Consider the following 9,311-nt stretch of genomic DNA (forward strand, 5'->3'; position numbering starts at 1 on the left):
TGGGATTATTATGTTGCATCATGGGCTCGGTCCTTAGCCCAATTTTGATTGCCGGTATTGGGCCTGTCCAACCGTGCATGTTTTGTTCTAGGGTTTAGTATATAAGCTGCATGCATGCAGTCTTTGTAGTTAACGCTTTAATTATTTAATCATTGAGTTTTTGTAAACCCTAGCTCGCCTCTACAGTGGAAGTTCTTTACCGAGCTCTGCTGAGGCGTGACTTTATTTGAATCATAAGCACATCTTTGATTCCATTCTGTGTTCATATCATTATTGTGTTTGTCTTGTTTGATTTTCATATTCTTACCTGTGAAAGATCTAATCGATCTAAGATTTATTCTCATCAATTGGTATCAACAGGAGACTGTGTAATTCATACACATCTCTTCTGTTGAAGAAGTTATTAGGGTTTTTAATTCCGCATTGATTGATATTAATTGAGCCGTCATTCCATATTGACGTATCTCATTAATCGTTGATCTAACCCTAACGATATATTACAAGTCTGATCTTAAACAGGTAATCGATCAAAAGTCATTACAATGTCCATGGATGATTCTCAAACCAATCCAATCAACATCTCCAACAACATTGGTTCTACGACAAGGATTCCAATCTTGTATACTCAAGATTATGAAGTTTGGACGCATCACTTTGAAGATTATGTGATTGGACCGGAGGATAATGGGTACTTGATCTGGGAAGCAATCACTGTTGGCCCATTTGCTCACTCAAGCACCTCAAAGATTGTCAAAACTCAAAAGGAGTACAATCAGCTTGTTAACGATGTCAAAGATATTCCTCAAGACGAGAAGGAAAAGTTTCAATGCAACATCAAGGCCTTGAGGATGATTAGGTTTGCTTTGCAGTCAGATATGTTTCATCTGGTAAGTTCTTGTGTTACTGCTAAAGAGATTTGGGGCAAATTAAAAGAATTGTATTCCACTGATGAAGATCTGGAACATTCAATTCAAACTCTCATGCTTTTTGAATTTGGTGATTTCAAGCAGAAGCCCGAAGAGAAACTAGTTCAAGCTTTTGATCACTTTAATCTTCTTTTAAGTAAGATGATAAAGCATGGGATTGAAAGGAAAGTTATTGAACAAAAGGTTACTTTCATGAACGGTCTTAGACCCAAATGGATGGTTGTTGTATCTACTGTTAAAGCACATGAACAGTTTAAGTTGTATTCTCTAGCGAAACTAGTGGGTATTTTGAAATCCCATGAAAGTGCACTGTCTAAGGAAACGAGTGTGGTTTTCAGTTTGGGTTCTTTAGCCCTTGTCTCTAAAGGAAAAAGCTCTGTTGAAAAAGAAGAGGAGTTGGATTTTGCTGATTATGATCTAACCGGTGAAGAATATGACATGATGGTATCCAATCCTAGAAAATTCATTAAAAGGAAATTCCCAACCAACAAGAACCGAAATTGGCAGGGAAGTTACAACGCTGAAAAGATCAAGGAGGAACCGAAGATGGGGTCGAATTTTGAAGAGTCAAAGAAAGAAGTGAAAGTTAGTGGAGACTCAAGATTTGATTGTCATTACTGTGGAGGCAAGAACCATCTTGCAAAAGACTGTATGCTGAAAAAGAAAGCAGAAAAAATAGATGATGACGATGATGAAGCGAGCCTCCTGAGACGAATGGAGGAAATTAAGAAAAGAAAGTCTACTGCTAACAATGTTACTATGAATGCTTTGATTGTACAGGATACAGACAATCATGATGAATTTGGTGGTGTGGAGGTATGGTCCACAGATTCAGAGGATGAAGAAGTCAGAAAACCCACTCATGGGAAGGCGATGTTGGTGAAAGAAGAACCTGTGACAGGAAGGTGTTTTGTGGTAACCGAAGGTGTGTCTCAAATGAGTGGATATACAACCGATGGTGGTATAGAAGGCGAGAAGGAGCGAGAGGGCAGGTGTTTTGCTGCTAAACCTGTCAGTGCACATATCAACGAATGTGATGAGTTGATTAAGAAGGTACAAAATATTCTTGCTTCTCTAAATATACCTGTTACTAACTATGAAAAGGAATTAAATAACTTAAAATCTAAATTTTCAAGCATAAGTAGCAGTCTCACCCAAACCCGTGTCACAAATTCTAACCTAACTGATCAAATTAGCAGGATATCGTCGAAGAGCGAGGAAAGGAGGATGTGGATTGAGCAGAAGGAGAAAGAGTTGATTATGTATAAGGATGATTCGATTTATTTGCAAACAGTAGCGGAGCCAGGACCAAAGTAAAGGGGTATCCCAATTTTTTTTAGGGTAACCTAATTTTTTTCCCGAGACTTGGGTTTCCCGGGTTCGGTTTCGGTTTTAAACCCAAATCTTAATCGAATCCTTAGCTAACCTCAAGTCTTGTTATATAAACATGAAGTTGAAGTATATTTTGATACTTGGATCGATATGGGACTCAAAGTAGATATCAAATAAAGCATGAGCATAACAGGTTTATATAATAGAAAAAAATGGCTGAGTTTACATGTGTTTAGCGATGTGTGATAGAATAGCTGGAAAAATAAAACAAAAATAAACAAAGAATGTGTAAGAAGCAAGAATAGAACTCAAGACCTTTGTTTGAATAAGCCAACACCTTAACCAACAAACCAATTGTTTGTTTGTGTTTATAAGTGGAGGGATGTATATATATACATTATACCATTTTTTGAGGGATGCGTAAACAAAAATTACACCACCGAAAAAAAATTTGAGGGGTATCCCGGGCTACCCCGGGATCCCCTTGGATCCGCCCCTGTTTGCAAAGAGACAATCTTAAACTTCTAAAACAATGGAATGTGTTTTGTTTGATTGCTAAAAGACTTTATTTTAATATCACTCAGTTGCATCTTGATTGTGAAATAGGAAAGAAGATACATCGCATGATTTTACCCTTCCTTGAGTTAAAGGAGGATGAAATTGATGCTACAACCTAAAACTGTGAAAGCGTTGTATCTTCTGACAAGGTCTCTCCTGCATATAAAATTGGTCTTGACAAAATTGAATCCTACATAAAGTCCAAAGACCACAAGGACATGCTTAAAAATCTGTTAGATGAGAATGATAGATTGAAGTTAAGAACTGAAACTGTACAGAAATTTGACTCTTTAAATGCCAAATTAAGTTCAGAAAATAAAATTGATAATGAAAATGCATCTGAACTTAATGAGGATGATGATCTGAGTGAAATTTCTGTAGAAGATTTGGTGGACTGTTCAGAATTTGTCAAGAGCGAACCTGAAACACGTAAAAATTTGATTTCTGAAAATTCTGTTGAGTTCGCTCGCTCGTCAACAGAAAAGACCAAAACTCTTAAAGAAAAAGCTGTTGTGTATCAAAAGGTACAAACCACTCCAAATCAAGTCTACATGGTCCCTGGTGTCACTCCACAACAAACTGCAGAATTGACATCTATGGTGGAAGAAGATAATGCTGCCGAATGTGACGAGTTCTTCTGGTCAGCACCAATAGACAACACTGATGAGACGAAGGGCCTATATCAGAAGACCTCATGGAGAGTGAAAGGTAGATATGTACCCGAACCACTAAATGAGCCTGCAAGATATGATATGCCAAGCACAAGTGGAACCAAAACTTCATTGGGCGAACCTGCACAAACCACTAGCGAAACATCCTCAACAAAGAGTGACTACTATGCTCCTGCTTCAAAGAAAAAGGCTAACATCCACAAAAATGCAAAACAGGTGGCTGATCGAAAACACCAACGAAATCTGAGATACAAGAAGAATCTCTCAGAAAGAAAACAGTTTTGCAGATCGCAAAATCCTCACTTTGTAAGGATCGAAAGGAAGAACAAATCTCAAGAGGAATCAAGGAACCGAAAGGAGAGTTTTGGTCCTCAGAACAACATCAACCGAAAGGGTAGTTTCGGTACCTCAAATGAAAGGAACCGAAAGGGTAGTTTCGGTCCCTGGACCGAATGGAACCGAAAGGAGAGTTTCGGTCCTCGGAACCATATCAACCGAAAGAGCGGTTTCGATTCTCCACCCAATAGCAACCTAAAGAGCGGTTTCGGTCCTCATCCCTACAAGTTCAATCAGACACACAGAAGATCCAATGCCACTTCTGAACCCAACACTTCACATTCTAATTCTCTTTCTTCAACAGATTTAAAGGGAAAAGGAAAGCTCTTTCCAGAAGATAACAAACGTCCAAAAGAGATCCAAAAGAATGCTGACGTCAAAACCACAAATCCCAATCCTACTAAATCTAAACCAACCAAAATCAAAGTTTTCACCATAAAAAGAAAAGATGAAACAACTTTGATTAAACGTACGTACTTGGTTGATATTTCTCTTACTATTCCCTGTCCTATAAAAAGGCTCACAAGGACCCAAGAAACTTTGGGTTCCTAAATCTGCTTAATATTTTGTAGGTTATACGTGACGAGTAGTTTGACGAAGAATGGTACATTGATAGTGGCTGCTCGCGTCACATGACAGGGAGGAAGGAAGAACTGAGGGAGTTTCGGTCTCTCAAAGATGGTGGTATTGTGACGTATGGAAACAACTCATTTGGCACTATCAAAGGCTATGGAATGATCACTAATGGTGATTTCTCTATAAGAAAAGTGGCTTATGTTGAAGGGCTCCAACACAACCTTATCAACGTATCACAGTTGGAAGTTGGCACTGGATTGAAGGTATCATTTGATGATGAAGGCTCAGAGATTGTCGAGAAGAAATCTAATAACGTTCTGCTGAAATCAAAGCGACAGGGGGAAATGTATCCTTTGAACCTCAACCCAATTCGTGGTAAACCAGCAGTTTGCTTACTCACAAAGGCTCACTCATATGAAAGTTCGTTATGGAATCGAAGACTCTATCATATGAATTTCAAGGATATCAACAAGCTAGTTTTAGGAGATCATGTTCGAGGTCTTCCAGTTCTAAAATTTGACAAAGAACATCTCTGTGCTGCCTGTGAAATGGGAAAGAAAAGTAGGCAAAGTCATCCTTCTATTATCGATACAAAGGTGATAGAACCATTGGAGCTGTTACATATTGACCTGTGTGGTCCCTTGTCCATTGAAAACATAGGTGGAAACAAGTATATTCTGGTTATAGTGGACGATTTCTCTCGATTCACGTGGGTGTTCTTCTTGAAGCAAAAATCTGAAGCTACTCCAAAGCTTAAGCTCTTCATAAAACAGGTAGAAACTCAACTAAGGAGAGTTGTTTGTAACGTAAGAAGCGATAATGGCTTGGAATTCAAGAACAAAGATTTTGAAGATTTTCTTGCTGAGAAGGGAACGACTCATAATTTCTCAGCCCTATACACTCCACAGCAGAATGGTATCGTTGAAAGACGAAAACGATCTCTGTGTGAAGCAGCTCGCACAATGCTAGGCTTCGCATCCTTGCCTTTGTATTTTTGGGCTGATGCAATTGCTACTGCTTGTTATACTCAGAACAGAACTTATCTAAACAAACGGTTCTCCATCATTCCTTACGAGATCTTGAACAATCGTAAATCAAATGTGAAATTCTTTCATGTGTTCGGTTCAAGATGCTTCGTCTTTAACTCCAGAGAGAATCGAAACAAGTTTGATGCTAAGGCAGATGAAGGAATATTCTTAGGTTATTCCTTGAACCTCTAAGGCATATAGAGCTCTAAATAAACGCTCTAAGAATATTGAAGAAACATACTATGTCAGTTTTGACGATAGCTATGTTAAGAAGATGAAGTCAACAGAAGGTGCAACGCAAGAAATCTTTCCAAAGAATGGTCAAGTTACTACCTCTATTTCAAATCTTTTCGAGCAATATTTATTTCTATTTGATGAGCCTCAAAAGGTGATTGATTTTGAATCAACGGCAAAAGACAACAAAGTTGATAATCTAAAAGAAATCATTGACGATGCTGCTCAAAAGATGGCTGACGATCAACCCAAAGAAACCGAAAGGCCAGAAGCAAGCGAACCATCGAATGACCGTCCTAATGTCCAGGGGGAGGGTCCATCTCTTCATCATGATCAAGGTTCATCGTTCCAGGGGGAGAGTCTGTCGTCACATTCTTCAAGCTTTTCTGAAAATCCAATCGAAGGAAGTGATACCAATCCAGATTCTGAACAGGCGTCATCCTTCGAGGGGGAGAACACCAACGTCAATAATGATGACATTCTGTCAGAATTGGTAGAAGAAATCAATGCAGAATTGGATCCTACTTGTGATCCAAATTACCCGCCGCTTATCAAATGGACCAAAGATCACCCTCAAAGTCAGATTATTGGGGAATCTTCAGAAAAGGTGTTAACTCGATCTCAAATCAAAGCGAAACAAGGTGCACTCTTTTCACAAGTAGAGTTTTTCATGTTCAATTCCTTTGTTTCCAAAGTTGAACCGAAGACCGTTAATTTTGCACTTGATCATTCAGACTGGGTTCAAGCCATGCAAGATGAGTTAAATGAGTTTGAAAGAAACAAAGTATGGAGACTTATTCTAACTCCAAAGGATGATTCGGTTGTCGTTATCGAATGGGTATTCAGAAACATGATGTATAAGGAGGGGAATGTCATTTGTAGCAAAGCTCGGCTGGTTGTCAAAGGCTACTGTCAGGAAGAAGGCATCGATTATGAAGAGACCTTTGCTCCTGTTGCAAGATTAGAGTTTGTTCGTATCTTTCTTGCCTATGCAGCACACAAGAACTTTGAAGTCTATCAGATGGACGTCAAATGTGCCTTTCTCAACGAAGAACTTGAAGAGACTGTATATGTTGAGCAACCGCCAGGGTTCGTGAACGAGAAGTATCTAGATCATTGTTACGTCCTTGAAAAAGCGGTATATGGCCTAAAATAGGCTCCCAGAGCATGGTATGAAACTCTAACTCGATTCTTAAAAATGTCTAAATTCAAACAAGGTTCAGTTGACCCAACCTTCTTTCGTAAGAGAGAAGGTAACCACCTTATGATAGTCCAAATTTATGTTGATGACATCATCTTTGGCTCCACGAATCCCAACTTAACAACTAAATTCAGGAAGTTGATGGAAACTAAATTTGAGATGAGCTCAATGGGTCCAATTAACTTTTTCCTTGGCTTAAACATTAGACAGGGACTCGAAGGCATTTTTTATTAATCAGGAGGCATACACCAAGACACTATTGGCTAAGTTTGGTATGATGGGAGACTCCAAAGTGAAAGTGACAATGGCCTTTGGTACAAAGATTACACCCTCATTGGAAAAGCCAGCTGCTAATATGACGCTTTATCGTCAAATGATTGGGTCTCTGATGTATCTCACAACCAGTAGACTTGACATCATGTTTTCCGTCTGTTACTGTTCCAGATTCCAAGCTAACCCCCGTGAACCTCATCTGCAAGTCGTGAAAAATATCTTTCGCTATTTGAAGCAAACCTCTTCTCTCGGTCTGTGGTATCCAGCCAACTCAGGACTCTTTGTTCAAGCGTTCTCAGACGCTGGCTTAGGTGGCTGTGGTTTAGATCATAAAAGCACCACTGGAGGATGCCAATTTTTAGATGGTAAATTGGTTAGCTAGCAATTGAAGAAACAAACTTGTGTCTCTCTCTCCACTGCAGAAGCTGAATACATTGCTGCCACATCATGCACATCTCAAGTGGTATGGATACAAAGTCAGCTTAGGGATTACGGGCTAAACATGAAGAAAATCCCACTATATTGCGACTCTGAAAGCGCAATTAGGATTTTTCACAACCCAATGCAACACTCAAAGACTAAACATATAGCACTGAGGTATCACTTTATTAAAGATCACGTCGAAGATGGCAATGTAGAAATTCACTTCGTAAGAATGACCGACCAACTGGCAGATATATTCACTAAGGCTTTACCTGAAGCGAGCTTCAACAAGATTTTACAAGGCCTAGGAATGATGGAAGCAGAATCCGTACCAAAATTGCATTCTCTTCAATAAAGGTAACAAGCGAAATAGAGTGAACCGAAATGAATCGAACGTTCGGTCTATTTTGGGTGAAGTTCGACCAAGAACCGAAATGAACCGAACGTTCGGTCTATTTAGGGTTCGGTCCTTCTGAACTCGTTCGCTTCTTTTTCTTCTCAGGGCATTTTGATGGTATTACTATGTACATTCTTTTCAATACTTCTTTTTATATTTATAAAACTCAAAAATATTCTCCTTTTTGTTCAATTAATTCTTTTTCCCAAAATACAAAAATATTTTTCATTTTAATAAAGTTTTTTTTAAGTGTTATTCTCAATGATGAAGATCCATAAGGTATGATGTCTTTTCTACACACTGTTCACACGTCCCTAGAAGCATGCTGCTGTATGTTGACTAAAGCCTCAAAAGATTTTGAGTGAAGCCTTAATAACATGATATATACAAATCATGTTTTCCCAAAGCAGGCTGCAGTATTCACTCTAATCATGAGCTACCTTACTCTACTCATATTGAGTTTAGAGTTTTCTGCTTGGTCCTTTTTTTATAGCAGAGGTACACTCGCTTCTTATACCATCTCCATCATTTTTCTCCATTATACTTTGTTTCACCAATATAACCCTTAAGACTCTCAGTATATATCACTGAGGTTTATGGTTATACAAAATCTGTGTTAATGATCTTAGTTTCGTGCCACTATGAACTAAGTGAAACCCACAATCCAACACCAATAATGAATTGACGGTGAATTATCATATTCAAGATCTTACTTGTTACCTAATAAAATCTCGTTTTATTTTTGAGTGATCTTTTATGAATTTGTCTAAAACCAAGGCTTTTCTTCCCATAAAGATTCAATTTATTTTTGTTTTTGAGATTTCTATAATTTCTTTTGCCATTTTAAAATATATCCTACCTACTTGTTCAATAGATCACATTGATCTTACAAGTACTTTATTCAGTTTCGGTCTTATGTCAAGTATCGAATTTATGAATTGAAGCGAAAGCCTCCCTTTATAACCTTTAAAAAGATGCCTTTCAATACTTCTTAACAAGTCATTGATCGTTATTTAATGGGAAACCAAACAAGCACTTTAATGTCTCTCTTGACTTTGAAGGAAGCGATTCCTGCCCAGAATCAGTCGTTTTATGTCTCTTTAAGACATCACAAATTATCACAAAAAGTTTGCTTTATTTCTTTATCTTTTACACCCTATGCACGAAATTTTTTAATTTTCCACAATCTGGCTCTGTTATTGTTTTTTGATTCAGCACAACCAGCAAGGGCGATTCACATGGATTTTGGGGTGACGATTGGGATACACTGAAGGCTGACTCAACGGTTATCTAATCGTTTTGGCGATTTGAAAAAGTGAATTTTATGGAATGGCGTGCAAAAAGGAAACGTCCTTT

Source organism: Lactuca sativa, chromosome 5, assembly GCF_002870075.4.
Source record: "Lactuca sativa cultivar Salinas chromosome 5, Lsat_Salinas_v11, whole genome shotgun sequence".
Lineage (NCBI taxonomy): Eukaryota > Viridiplantae > Streptophyta > Magnoliopsida > Asterales > Asteraceae > Lactuca > Lactuca sativa.